The 14,145-nt window shown below is 42.2% G+C and overlaps 1 long non-coding RNA gene across 1 annotated transcript; it reads right to left on the bottom strand.

Moving 5' to 3' along the window:
* Nucleotides 1–11,243: 11,243 nt before the first annotated feature.
* On the bottom strand, nucleotides 11,244–13,774 carry LOC136019044 (uncharacterized). Its single transcript, XR_010614724.1, has 3 exons — nucleotides 13,645–13,774; nucleotides 13,211–13,469; nucleotides 11,244–11,287 (listed from the first exon to the last, which is right to left on the bottom strand). It is a non-coding gene; the product is annotated as an uncharacterized LOC136019044 (long non-coding RNA).
* Nucleotides 13,775–14,145: the final 371 nt, after the last annotated feature.

Here is a 14,145-nt window from a genome sequence, read left to right as displayed (position 1 = left end):
ATAGTAAGACAGTATGTATATTGTCTTGAGAATCACGGAGCTAAATAAATATGACAGCTTTCACTTGACATCCCCAACCTTGCTGCTGTCGCTCAGGGTTTTTCTCTTTGCCACATAACATGAAATCACTGTCAGTTTGATAGCACATAGCAGTGGTTCTGAAGCACAGAGGTTAGGGGTTTGTAGGTGCATCAGGATTATTTACGTTTGCTATGCATAAAATGGCACTTGGGAAGCAAGGCAGGCTGCCAAGAAGGAGATGCACTGGGGCTGCCTGGCTGCTTCCTTCTATCTCTCCATGCTGGGTTGTCAGGATAGGATCTGTAATGATTGCTTCAAAACAGTATCATCTCTCCTCAGATGGACATGCCCCTGTCTGCTGCAGTGAATGCCATTAGTGCTGTTCTCATGACAAAGCGTCTATCAATCTCTGCTTTGTTTATAAACAAATCTGCCTGCCCTGCATAAGAAATGGATAGGCTAAAGAAAAACAGCATTACCAAAGGAATAAGTTAATTATGTTCCAGGATCTCAGCAGGGAATGCTATCTCCAAGTATTCAGTAAGATCTGACCAGTGGAGTTATAATTAAAAATGTCCCCAGGGAGGAACTTGTAAATTATTTACTATAAGGGGCTTTTCCAGGCTTTTTTAGTTTAATTGCACATTCTGAAAGAGAAAGACCTCAGAAACAAATTAACTAAGAGGTTGAAATGGCTTTGTTAAAATCATGTTCACAGCTAAGCAAGTGGAAAACTGTGAGCAAGGGTCAAATATGGGACAAAGCTTCAGAAGCTGGCATTAGTCATGGTTAAAAATCATATGGAAAGCACCAAAATGTCCATGCACAGAAAATGCTGTCACTGGGTTTGTCCACTTCGTAGTCCAGAGCTGACAGTGCCTCATGAGCTCATGGCCATTTGTTTTGTAGTAGGAGGAACTGGCTTTTGGGGAGGGGTTGATAGGTACAGAAGAAGTCCTAGCAGAGGGAGATGAAAGATTAGAGGTGATAGAGAGGCAGAATACTGGGGTGGTATGTATTTTCTATTGTTCTCACGCCACCTATGGCATTTTAGCTTAAACCAGCCTGGTTAACCCTCAGTGGAAGGTGGGATGAGAGACAGGCTGTGTCCTTTTGAATGCATGGGTGAAACCTGACGTGCTTGCCTTCCCACATGAAACATGGCTTAAGTGTTTGCTACCGAAATTGCCCCCTGGATTTGGCCTTTGCTGGAGGACAGCTGGTGTGATCTCTGATTTTATGTATGTAAAGGCCTTTCAGTTGTGGTTGTCCTTTCTTTTATTTCTTTCTGAAAGAAGCCACATCTGCTGTGGCATCCCTACCAAAGAGCCAACTGACTGAGCAGAGCAGCCAGCCATGCATATGTGCTTGTCAGCCCAAATAGATGCATACAGCATTGCTCTTTTCCTTGTCTCTCCTTTTTCTTTTAAACCTTGTATGTCTTGCTTAGATGGAAACAGTCCCAGAGTTAACAGTACCCCCTGCATATGTACATTCTTCAACACACTCCTCTTGATTATAGCCTGCGGGTACCATTATCGCATCCTAAACATTAAGTTCTCCACCTTCAGGCAAACTAGCTGAAAATCTGCAGATGAAAGCTGCTTTAGTCATTCATCAGGCAGATGAGATCTCTGCTTTTATTTTGTTGTAGTGTAAATCTGCCGCTTGGTTTTCTAGTCTCTCTGAAAACTACTGAATCATAAAAATGCTTGTAGCAAACGCCAGCTTGGCTGTCACCAGAATAATACATTAAATGGCTTATCAACTCCAAGAGAAGACTACAATACTTTTGAGATTATTCGGATATAATAGTTAGGGAACAAAATATGTTGACAGCTTTAGAACTGTCTTGATCAGTAGATTTTATTTTCTGTTCTACCACAGTGTATCCACCAGTACCTGGGGAAGAAAGAGAAAATATCCCTAAATTTCTGCAAATATAGCTTATTCATGGGGAAAACCACGGAAGAGTGGAGTAGAACAGAAACATAAAATAAAGGATTGTTCTTGGAAGGGCAGAACTATAAGGTTTGAATACTCTCAGTAGATGTATTGCCATCTAATTATTAGGAGTGGTGGGTCCATATTAACCTTTATGGAAAAGTACTGTAGACTATAATAAAGCTGGATACTTTTCTATAGTCTTTTGTTATCACCATGTCAAATTCAACAACAAATTACTAATAAAGAGATTCTGTAAGAATGGCTGAAAAAAAGATACTGGGAAGGATCATTTGCTATTAAATAGAATCATAGATGCATAGAGTGACTGTTATTAGACCATATTAAAACATGTATGACTTTTCCATTCCGGATACGGCTGGGAAATGCAATTGCAGATAAACTATTCAGGGCCTTTGCTGTTGTTGCCTTGGCCATGGGTGAGCTTCCATTGAACTGCATTGCCGTTTTGTGTCACCCTCCTGGGGACACCTTGCAAGAGTCAGTGGCAAGTTGCAAACTGCTCTTTTACAACTGTGGTAAACACTTTGCAAATGCTAAAAAAGACTTGCTTCCCTGAGACTTTGGCTTCCTAAACCAGTGGGACTTTGATAGACTTCATCTGCTGTAGTGCTACTGGGTGCTCTGTCGTCTCCCTAACATGAAACGCTCATGTATGAACAGTGTGGCTATAATAAATTAAGAGTAGTGGGACAAGCCTGGGAAGTTAACCATAAATCTGGTGCTAAGCACCAGCGAGCAGCAGGGGCTCGGCTGTACATCATTAATAAAGATGTGGAAGAGGTGCAGGCAGCGTGTTGCTGTGGATGTTACTCACATCACCGCCACAGCAGAGCTGAGAATTGATATACACAGGGCAATCTGTCAAAAACTCTCTGCTGTTGTAAAAATGAGGCAGGTTACTGTTGGTAAAAGCTGCTGGTGGTGGTGAGGTTTTTGTTTAAAGGAAGAAAGAGAATCCCAACTCCATTTTTCAACATAAGACAAATTCCTGAAGAAATTCCCCACTTTGTTGAAGTGCTTCGAGCACTTTGTTTTACATAATTTGCACCAAAATTAAAGCGAGGTTTAAAGCTCTTTAGGACACTGGTCTTGGCTTTGTAAGCAGTCTCCAGCACTCCAGGCCTCTGGCTGGGATTAGTACCAGAACAATGCAGATTATTAAAGAGGGACAATAAAGAGGCAAGAGGAGGGTATTTTAGTGCAAGAGGCTTAAATCTGGTTTCACATAAGGGCTGTGGAGTAGCAGCAGGACCAGTCAGGCTATTTTCTCACCACTTGAGTAGTTCAAACGCAGCCTGCAGATGTAATTTTATGGCTTTTCCTGCTTTCCCTGATAGGTACCCACATTTTTGGAATAATGGAGTCCTCCTTCAACAATTGTAGGATCCTGTATGGCGCATGGATGGAAGCCATGAGGGGTATGGCAGTGTGGCACACAGAAATGAAATGGTTTTTCTCTTGGGGCAGCAGGGAGAGGACTGCAGCTGTCTGGGCATTGTGCAGTGGAACAAGGAGCTGTAATGACCAGTGAGGAGGGAAGGGACCTGCTCTGCATGAGGAGCTGTCACAGACTCATCTCCTGTCAATCTGGAGCCTTTATATACAGAGCCGTGGGGATCACAAGTATTTGTGGACTGAAGGGGGAGAGGGAAAACAGAATGTAAATAAGGTTTTAAAGCTAGCATTTGGCTAAAATTAGAAGCCATGGGCCTGATACTCTTGTATGCTGTGACAGGCTAAGTACCTAATTGCAAGCAAGTTTCCACTCCACTTGATTATTGTTGTGACACACAGATCATTAACATGATAGTCTAAACATGAAACAAATTGTTTAAATATTAAACTGTCAAATCCTTCCTCTGATCTTTAAATCACTCCCTAAAGTAGAGAGGATGTGTGTGTAAAAATGAGTTTTGGGCTCTGCCACTGTCTGATGCTGTGTTTCTCCCAATCAGCACGGCGAATGCTGCCAGGAGGCTGCGAAAGGGCATTTGCAATCATCTGCTTTGTTTGCAGATGTATTTAATAACTAATCACACATGCTCTTCTGCAAGCTGTCATGTGGGCATAGAGGCTGCTGTCTCCTATGTGCATCCCTCTCCCCTGGGTCTCTGGAGATTTAGGGCATTTGGAGCAAGTGAGATGGGGAACGATAAAGGCCATTAGCCATAGTATTGCTCCAGCCTCTTCTGCTGCTGCAGATCTAAGTGGTGAACACCAATGGTGTCTGACTGCCTTACCAGCACAACGGGGTGGCCAGTGGGAAGCTCCTCGTGTTGCAGCAGGTCATTCAGGAGCTGGTTGGCCTGGAAAGAGCCTTTGGAGCAGGTGCCCACAACTTCTGTGCTTCCAGGGACAATGTCTCCTTTCTTCCTGGATCTGCAAGATCAGTGGGTTTGGGAAGATATTCTAACTGCTGGTTTGTGCACTTTCAAACAGTCTTCAGGTAGAGGAGGAGGAGAAGGAAGAGAAGGAAAAGCAGCAGGAAGAGGAGAAGAAAAGAGAAGGAGGTGGCCGCTGCAGATGGCCCTCTTTCTGATGCAGGAGGAGTGATGGAAGGGTGAGCAAGCTCTACACTATTTTCCCATTTTCTTAGGCAGCCCATGGAACAACACAAGCATACCCTTGGGGCTCAAACTACCACAATGAACTTCCCAGAGACAAAGATTTTGACTGCAGCTAAGCATCCCACTTCTTTGCAGGGTTTCTGCAATGCTGTTACTCTATGAAATTACCCCTGTCCAGTGTCATCTTAAAGATGGGACAAGAGCAGTGTAAGCACATGGAACCCCCATCATTTACAGTTCTGCTCTTTGATTTTTTTTTCTCAAATAGCTGTTGTTACATGCAAAACATAAAAGACCCAGTACAGAAACTGTTTTGCAAGAGAACAATGCTGTTGGGAGAAAAATGCAGGCATATTCATGACACTGAGCCAAGGGATTATTAAAGGCAATGAGCCCAGGCACTTATTTAGGAAACTATTTGTTCAAGGAGGAGAGTAATAGCTTCGGCTTCGTGGTTACCATCCTGTGTAACACATGACTGCAGGAAGCCAGCTCTTGACTTCATGGGTCGTAACCCCATCTGCTGAAGAACTTGAATAGGATCGATTTAAAATGAGTCCTAGCACTGTTCTGCCTTTCCTCGTCGTGATTTAACCCCAGCTGGCAGCTGAGCCCCATGCAGTTACTCGCTCACATTCCCTTCCCTCAGGTGGGATGGGGGAGAGAACTGGAAGAGTAAAAGCAAGAAAACAAGACAGTTTAAATGGGACAGAAGAGGAAGGAAATAATAATGATGATAATAAATAATGGTAAAAGAATGAGAACATACAAAACAAGCAATGCACAATGCAGTTCTCACCACTCGCCAGCCGATGCCCAGTTAGTTCCCAAGCATTAGCCCTCAGCCAGCTTCCCTCCCAGTTTATGTGCTGAACATGGCATCATACACTATGGAATATCCCTTTGAGCAGTTGGGGTCAGCTGTCCTGGCTGTGTCCTCTCCTGTATTCCTGTGCCCCTCCAGCCTTCTTGCTGGCAGGGCCTGAGAAGCTGGAAAGTCCTTGGCTTACTATAAACACTACTCAGTAACAACTGAAAAGATCAGCGTGTGGTCAACATCATCCCCAGAGCAAAACCAGAACACAGCACTGTACCAGCTGCTAGGAAGAAAATTAACTTTGTCCCCCCGAAAGCTAGAACATCCCCAAGAGCACAGCAAAATTAATCCACCACTAAAGTTTCTCTATGTCTGGAGCTAGAAAATACAAATAGCTAAATTTGTGCTGATAATTACTTTGATAGCTGTCACATGTGCATGTTGTAAAGGATCAGCACAGGCACAGCTTCCAATATGACGATAGCCGGTGGTAATAGCTGTGATTAAGAGGCTGCTAATTAGAATGCATTACACATCCAGTCACCACAGTTCACTATTCTTTAAGCGAATTTCCATATGGGAAGAGAGCCTTATTTTTAATATACATGGGTAATATACAAACTCCCATTGATTTACACCACAGGCACGTGTACCAAAACATTTTCTTTGGTAGCTCACCAAATACAGCACCTTTCTTTAACACAGCAGCAAAACTAAGAAAAAGATTTGTCCTTGTTGTCCTTACAGACAAGTGTGTAGAAATATACCAAGCAGTACTTAGCAGGAATAGAGATTTTAAAGGTTACCAAAGGAATTTTGCCCTATGCTACCTTTGTAGAGTTGCCTTGAGCACTACCTGCTGTCAGCGTAATACACAGAATAATGGAGTGAGGATAAGTAGAGCTGTTTCTTACATACACATCCCAAAATCGGCCTCGGAATGAGTTAGAAGCTTTTGAATAGCATTTTGATTTCTAAGTCACGTAAGTATTTGCAATTTTCCCCTGTATCAAGTTGCACATGCAAACAGACTGGTTTGAAGCAGCATGAACATTTCCACATTCTTTTGCACTGGAGGTATTAATCCACATATGGGTGTTCAATTACTATCAGAACAAACTGTGCAACTGCACTAGAATCGTATAAAAATATGCAAAGCAGGTAGCTTGAGGCTTATTTATACTAAAATTCCTCTAGGTGTTTGAAAAGACTTTGTAATGTCAGCATACTCCCACCTGAGTATATTCTTTATTGCCAGCATTGTAAAGTGGCCTTCCTGGATGCAAAAGCTGGATCTGAATATATTCACTTCAAAGATGCAAGGGTTTTTTTTCTCTTAAGTAAAAAATGACCAAAGAGTAAAGGTAACCTAATTATTTTCTTTCTTTCAGGAAATTATGAAATTTATAGAGTGAGAATTCATGAAAAATAAATTAAAAATTGGGTTATCCCTCTTTTATTTTCTCCTGCTCATCTTTTATCCTTTCTTGTCCTTGTCAGCATTCCTCCCTCTTCCCCCCCACGTTATCATCCTTGCTATCCTTATCAACGTTATTACTTTTGTTGGCATCCAATTCAAAAGCCTGCCATCCCATCACAGGTTTATATTTTCAGATACAGGGAGGAGCTTCTGGATAGAATCCCACCTTTTGGGGGCCCATGGATGTGCATGGGGGGAAAAAGCAGATAAGAACAGTAAGTCTTTAAATCTCCACATCTATAAATCTTAAAATGGATTACTGATGACAGTGGCTCTTTAATGGAAAGAGTGACAGTCCATGTAGATGAAAGGCAGTGTAATTCATGGAGGCTATTAGATCTGAGAGGCCTTTTCATTCCCATTTGTCTTTCAGTGTTATGTGTCAGTTTCTGGGAGATTATTCTCTGGGGAGAGATGTGCCCAACTCATCAGGGCCTGAAAAGCATTTGTGTTTATTTGTCTGGCATTTGCCATGGTGGGTAATATATTTGCTCCTCCTGCACCAGGGAGGAAAAAGCCACAGTGCTGGTGAGGGATGGAGAAGAGAGAACCCAACCGAATACCCTGCTCATAGGGTCTCTTGGTTGCACCCACTGTGCTTTTAGGGTTAAAAGTGTCCAGAAACCCATCACAGGGAAGTAGGAGACTCATAGCCAAGTTCTTGATCAGCTGGGATGTGGCTGTGCCCAGGCAATCCCTTCATAGCTCCTATGCTGCAGCTTTGCAACAGGAATGAGGTCTTGGCTGAGAAGTCAAGCCACTATCGAAATATACACCCAGCAAAAGCATTTTGGAATTCAGAATGCATCAGAATAAAAGTGCAGAACAATGAGCAGGCGATGGGGGGATTTACAACTAAAAAGCACTCTCTTTGCCAAGGTTGTGTTCCTTCATTTTGATCATGGATTACCAAGTTACCACGCAACATGTTCCCATGGGGAACTAAAGGCCAGCTGAGTTTCATCAAGAAATGAGCTGCTGCTTTGACTCCAAAGAGGCTGGGCAGAGGATTTACTGTAACACAGTCATTTAATGCAGGTGATTGACTGTTACTGCTACCTGCAACAGCCTGAAATCTGTTGCCTCTGCATCCTTGCTGTTAGTACAATTGTTCATTCAGGAACTGAGACACTCACGGCACATTCAATTCCTCGCTGTGCAAGTGGATATGATCCCCATCAAAATCAATTGACTGAAGTCAGACACTGCATCTTCAGTTGCTAAGGAAAGAAAGATCTGTGTTGCTCATGAGAAGGCCACTGGTGCAGAAAGTAACTTAGCACTAGCAGCTGCTTTATGGCAGCAGAGCCTGGCAGAGGAGATTCAGAAATGCAAGCAGCGGATGGAGCAGGGCCCTATATTGTGTAGGAGTCCTGGGGACATGCATGGGGGGAAACTTTGAGCAGAGGGTTGCTCCTTGGCCGTGTGTGGAAAATTCCCATTCATTTTCTGAAGCAAAGTGTGCGTACGTGATTTATTTGTTTGCTTATTTATACAGCAAAAAAAGATCAAAGACATTGCTGTCAATCTGTAGAGATCTGGATTCGTACCCTCTCACTGTAGCCAGGGACCTGACAGGGGCTGCAGTGCTCTAAATTACTTATTAGCTAATTAGTCAATTACTATTACTTATTAGCTTATTACTATTAGCTAATGAGCCCCTGGCTGTCCATTGCAGCAGCCCCATGTTGCCCATGCCCTGTAGAGATGAAAACCTGCTCACTCCCAGGTCTGGTTCAGCCCAGGTCAGCAGTGGCAACCTAACACTGCTGCCCTTTCCTATAGGAAGTGGGTGGGTTGGGATGAATCACAGGAGACTACACTATCTGGTCTAGGAGAGGCTCAGTTTCAGTGCTGAGTCACTGGCAAGGTGGTGTGGGCAGCCTGGGGCTGTGTTTGTCTTGTGCCTGCTGCTTTTTATAAAGGACTTCTGCTTATTTTTGCTCATCTAAAAGGTCATGTGTCCCTATGCATCCTTTTATTGATGTTCTCCAGCACATCGAGCCAAGGATGGGTTTGTGGTCCTCACTGCGTAACATGAAGGTTTTGTCCCTGCGCATAACCTTCATCTGCATTATGGCTGCCTCAGCGTGGCTCTGACACCAAGACAGATTCCACTTTTTTCCAAATAAAACCAGTATTGCTATTGTTATGTATTATTTATATGGGGGAAAAATATTGAGAGGAAGAAGTGGGGAAAAAATTAGCTCATTCTTTCTAAAAGCTGTGAGCAGATGAAAGACAAAGAAGATAGAATTAGAATAAAAGCAACCCTCAGCTAATTTTGGAGCATGTTTCATCTTCACAAGAGCCCTCATTTTGTAGCTAATTCTTTGTAAACCTTTATTCCATTTGTTGCAAGTTTGGTATAATTTTACATTATACCAGGTTCAATGGAAGAAAAAACAGGAGTGATGGTTTGAATTGTTCTCCATCCCCCCATCCCACAAGAAAAACGTGGGTTTAAAGATGACTTTTTCATATGCAAGGATCCAGCCAAGGACGGCCTTGCTAATCTTTCAAAATGCAGCATTGTGCTCCTTCAAAGTATTAAAAGCTGCTTGGATTTTGAGTGAACGTGTAACCCAGTATTAAACTCCTAGTGGCTAACGAGACAGAACTTGGTTATGAGGACTAAAATATAGAAAATATAAATCAGCAGCCTGGATTGAGCACTCATCCCTTTTTTACTTTCATTAAATCCATTTTAAACTAACTTTACCATTTATCTTTCATGAGATTTTCATTACTTTCCCATCCACTGAGGACAAGATGGAACAGTCAGTTTTATTGTTCATTTGTCTAATCTTCTCTTCACTGTGGGTTATTCAGGCGTTTGCATGTATATTTCACTGCCAGCCCAAGCCTGTGGTTTTAGTCTGTGCTGTCCCTTCTCCTCCTGTGCTCCACCTTTCTTGCAGATGGAAGGACAAAATATGCAACTTTTTAAAGATATATGAATAAATAATAACTGACAGTGTTGTTCTAAGCTGGAGCAAATCATGCAAACAATAAAAATGTCTTTTGTCAGCCCTGTTTCCCCTAGACATTTGCGTGTGTAGTCCATATAGATTTTTTTCCTAGCTCAAAGTGATGTACTAGTTCTCCTGTCCAAAGAGGCAAAACTACTGTCTCTTGGGTTACCATTTATGCATAGTCAGTGGTGTTTCACTGGCTAAATCTTCTTACCTCATTTGGGCAAAAAGTTGCATGGGTTATGTGGGCTTTATCTTGCATGGGTGAAGTAGTAAAGTCTAATTTAGTGACATCAATGAGATTTCTGATTTTTGCTTAACTATAAATCTTTAATTTCCTTAATGCATAACTATGAAATCCCTCACAATGGCAGCTTCTGTTATCTGGAAAACATTTGAAGGACAAAACCAGGGTTTATATAAGTCAGTTGTATAGTTATTTGTAAGGATTGCACTGTAGCTCTGCTGGAAATAATGGCAATTCTGCAGTTATTCATGTCAGTGGAGTGATACTATTCCCCAGTCGCTCTGCAATTAACTTGTGCCACTGCTGTATCCCAGGAATGGAGTAGGTAAGATATGCCATAAAAGAAAACTGTGCCTTTTTGAAGGGGTTCCCTTATGGCCTCAAGCCCCCAAATAGGTGTTCTGTTTAAGCAAGAGCTGGCTAAGCATTAGCAGTGAGGATCCACAGCTATCTTCTTTGAAACAAAGCTCTGCATTGGGCTTAGCATTATTGATGGGGTCGCGTGTGAGGGAGGCTTACACTGAAGGGAAGAGTAATGGCATAAAAAGAGAGAATGGCAAATTGGCTGGCTGAGAAATTACCTGCATTCAGTCCTGCTGCATGGAGCAGTTATACTGGCTGGGTAACCCCTTCATTATCAAAGGGTAAGGCACAGCACGCAACCTTTCTGTAAAAATAGTGGAAAAGCCATTTTTAGTGAAACTATAAATACCATCGCTAGTTAAAAAGGACAAGTCAAGGGACATAGTCTGTTTCCTATGAGACCTTAGTCCATCAGGGTTAAGGTCTTATTATTTGCATCTTCAAGAGTTTTTATTAGATTTATTAGAGAACAGGCAGTGATTGAAGCACGAAGAGGCAAAACCCACAGCCATGGGAAAATCATGCAGGTCTCAGGAGCCACTCTGCAACCTGAGCACTGCAGGAGAACTTACAAGTGATCAACCCCTTCATGTGGAGCAGGTTTGGTTAAAACAAAGCGTGGTAAGAAGGCTAGCTTTGCTGCAGACATTATTACCAGCAATAATTCCCTCACCTCCACTCCTGTCAGGTCCCTTGGCAATAACCAGCTGTCAGAGCAGAAGGGAGGAGAAGATGCTGAGTGGTGACATGTGTCAGGGACACTGTGTCGAGCCACAGGCCTGGAGGACACAAACCGGGACAGCAGCTCCTGGCAGGGGTTTTAGTGCTTCTTAAAGCCATTTCTGGGTGCTAGAATAGACAGAAATAGGGTCACGCAGCTGCAAGGAAAGCAGATGATGCCGTTTCTATGAAAAAGGATGTGCATTCCTGATGTGTGCTGTTGTTTCTATCTCAACAGCTGAACTGCATCACTCACTATTGCTGCACTGAGCTACTGCACATTTAATATGCGGCTTTTAATTCTTTTTATAGGAAGTCTCACCCAGCATGTGTTGGTACTGGGCTGATTTCCATATGGAGCTCCAGTACTAGATGCTGATAATCAAACCCGAGATGAAAGGCTCTGTCCTCTCAGGGACACCACAAAGGTAAATGGGGTGCAGGCTCTTCAGCCCAGTGGACAAGGAATAATTCACTGTATTTTCAAGCTTAGAAGCTTGTTTCCTTGAGAGATAGTAGTTAAATATCATCACATTAGAACCAGTGTGTCCCAAGTAGAGAACAAACTCATAATTATGTAGCCATCACATTAAACAAATGAGCTGCTCATTAAAAATAAATGCAAAAGATTCAATTAGATCTAATGCTATATTAAGGATTTGATGATATGCTGGCTTTGTTTCCATTGGTTCTAGGCAATAATGAAACAGCTTTTCATAGTGACCCAAGAGGAGTATGTTTCTTTTTTAAATACCCGTTTCCTTCTTAATCTTAAAATTACTATTAAGCACCCTTTCCTTTAAGTAAAGACAGGAGCAGAAGAAAAACCTTTATTGTTTGCTAGCATTCCAGCTGGGTTTAGAAGCATAAAAATATGAGGAGCCCAATCTTTATTCTGTGTGCTACTTCTAATATGATTCAGAACGATGTAATAGGGAATCAAATCTCTGTAAGGATAATTACTGAATGTACAGAATTTCTTCTACCCATTATCTGCCTCGATTTAAACTTAGCAATAGATCTTTCCTTCACAAACTGGTTTTATTTAAAGCCCTGTCTGTGGCCCTGCCCCTTGTGTTTTGGAACATGTTACATTTTGCTGAGAGATCAGGATTACACTTGTTCCATCACTGCTCTCCGTTCTCCAGAAAGGCTGCCCAGGGGGACAGAGCTGTAAATTGCATCCCAGCTCTGTCTTAATCCATCACCTGGACCAAGCAGCAGAGTCCTAGCAAAGACTGAAACAAAATCAACTTTGCTTTTCCCCTGAATCTCTCACCTAGCTCACAATGCAGACACTGTCAACTTCTAATTATGTGTGGGCAGATTATCCAGTTGCGAATGATCCATATTACGCCAAAATATAAACCAATTTTGTTCGTGTCGTTGAACTTTTCCTACATCATCACTCCGATGTTTACTAAGATTAATACAGAATATAAAACATTCACTTTCACAATCCGATTTACACCGGTTTTGTTCAGCTGTGCTTTACTTTGTTTGAATTAGTTCAGCTCCCTCCCCGAGTCTGGATAATCGCAAGTTGACTGACTGTAGTGAGGCAAGACGTATTAAAATTTATAGTTATAAAATAGCCTGATGCAGCGTCTGCTGTAGATGGCAAAATAGATCAGATTGATTGGGCATTTGTCTCTGAAACAGAGGGTGGTTTTGATGTATGTGCATAATTTGTAAGTGGATTTGCTTCTCCCCACTACTGCTGTGGTTGATGCTGCATAATTAAGAATTTCATCACCAATCTGAAAAGTGCCTTTCGTTTTAGAGCGTGGTTTGATTTCACAGAGAAATCACTTTCCAGGCACAATGTGTTTGGAAACCCCAACAATCCCAGTTGTTCTGGGATATTTGCTATGATAGGAATTTAAGGGCTGTGTTCTTACGAGTGATATTACTATAATGATAGATTTCTTGACTCCAACTTGTAAATCAGTATATTCTAGCAAAGGGCACAAGTACACACATGGAACTGAAAAGTTGTCTACATAACACGTTAATCTACAAGAGATATGAAAAAGGGAGTATCTTAGGTACCTTTTCAATCCGATTTCAGTTCTTGCTGCTGTGAAATCTCTCTTGCTTTTCAATGTGTACTATAATGTGGGAAATAACTTTGCAATGCTATCAGCGCAGAACAGGAGGTGATGGTGGTGAGGTGGGATTGCTCCACCAGCCTCGTGCTTGCTCTGTTTTTACATTCTTGGGAAGATACAGCCTCCTTTCCGAAGCAGAACAGATGCTGGTTTGGTCTGCAGCGCATTCAAACTCGTGTTTTCAGGTAAAGAACCACAAGCTGGAAAGAAGCAGACTGTCAGTCTCTGCTGAAACTTGAAGAACGTGGTTTTTTCCACTTTTGCCCACATTATTTTCCCCTAGCCAGCTCATTTCCCTTTTAGAAGTGTTGTTTTGTTGGGTTTTTTCTTTCCTCCCCACCCCTTCCCCCAAATGAGTAAGAATTCCTTATGTACCATTCTACTGTCATCTCCGGCGAGGGGGAGTTGCCATGAAAGGAGCAGAAGTAATCCATCGGAACATTTCTTCTGATAAGGAGGTCATTGTGACCATCCTTGGTAGAGCCACTGTTGGCATTTCCCTTCACACCACTCTCTGTTCTGAAAGCTCTTGACAGGAGAAAAAACATATGCAAAAGGTTAGGTTTTCTCTACACTTATAGAGTTTTTCATCCCCCAATGGCTGAATTTATTTCATCCATAAAACAAGAGTCTCGAAGGATCCCACCCTCCAGTACAAGGGGTGGGTTGATTTGTATTCTGCTGCTGTTTTCTGTAAGATAACAAATACAGGAAGAGAACATCAATCCTGATTTCTTTTCTTTCTTTATCTCCCCTCCTGTTCTCTGTTGTGCCATGACTGCTAATAGCATTCTGGTTTAGTGGTGGATGTAATAAGATAGGGATGCTGAATATTGTCTTTTTATACCTGTTGCACCTATATGAATTCTGATGGCA

The sequence above is a fragment of the Lathamus discolor genome, chromosome 8, assembly GCF_037157495.1.
Source record: "Lathamus discolor isolate bLatDis1 chromosome 8, bLatDis1.hap1, whole genome shotgun sequence".
NCBI classification, from domain to species: domain Eukaryota; kingdom Metazoa; phylum Chordata; class Aves; order Psittaciformes; family Psittacidae; genus Lathamus; species Lathamus discolor.
This window is presented reverse-complemented; position numbering and strand designations above follow the sequence as displayed.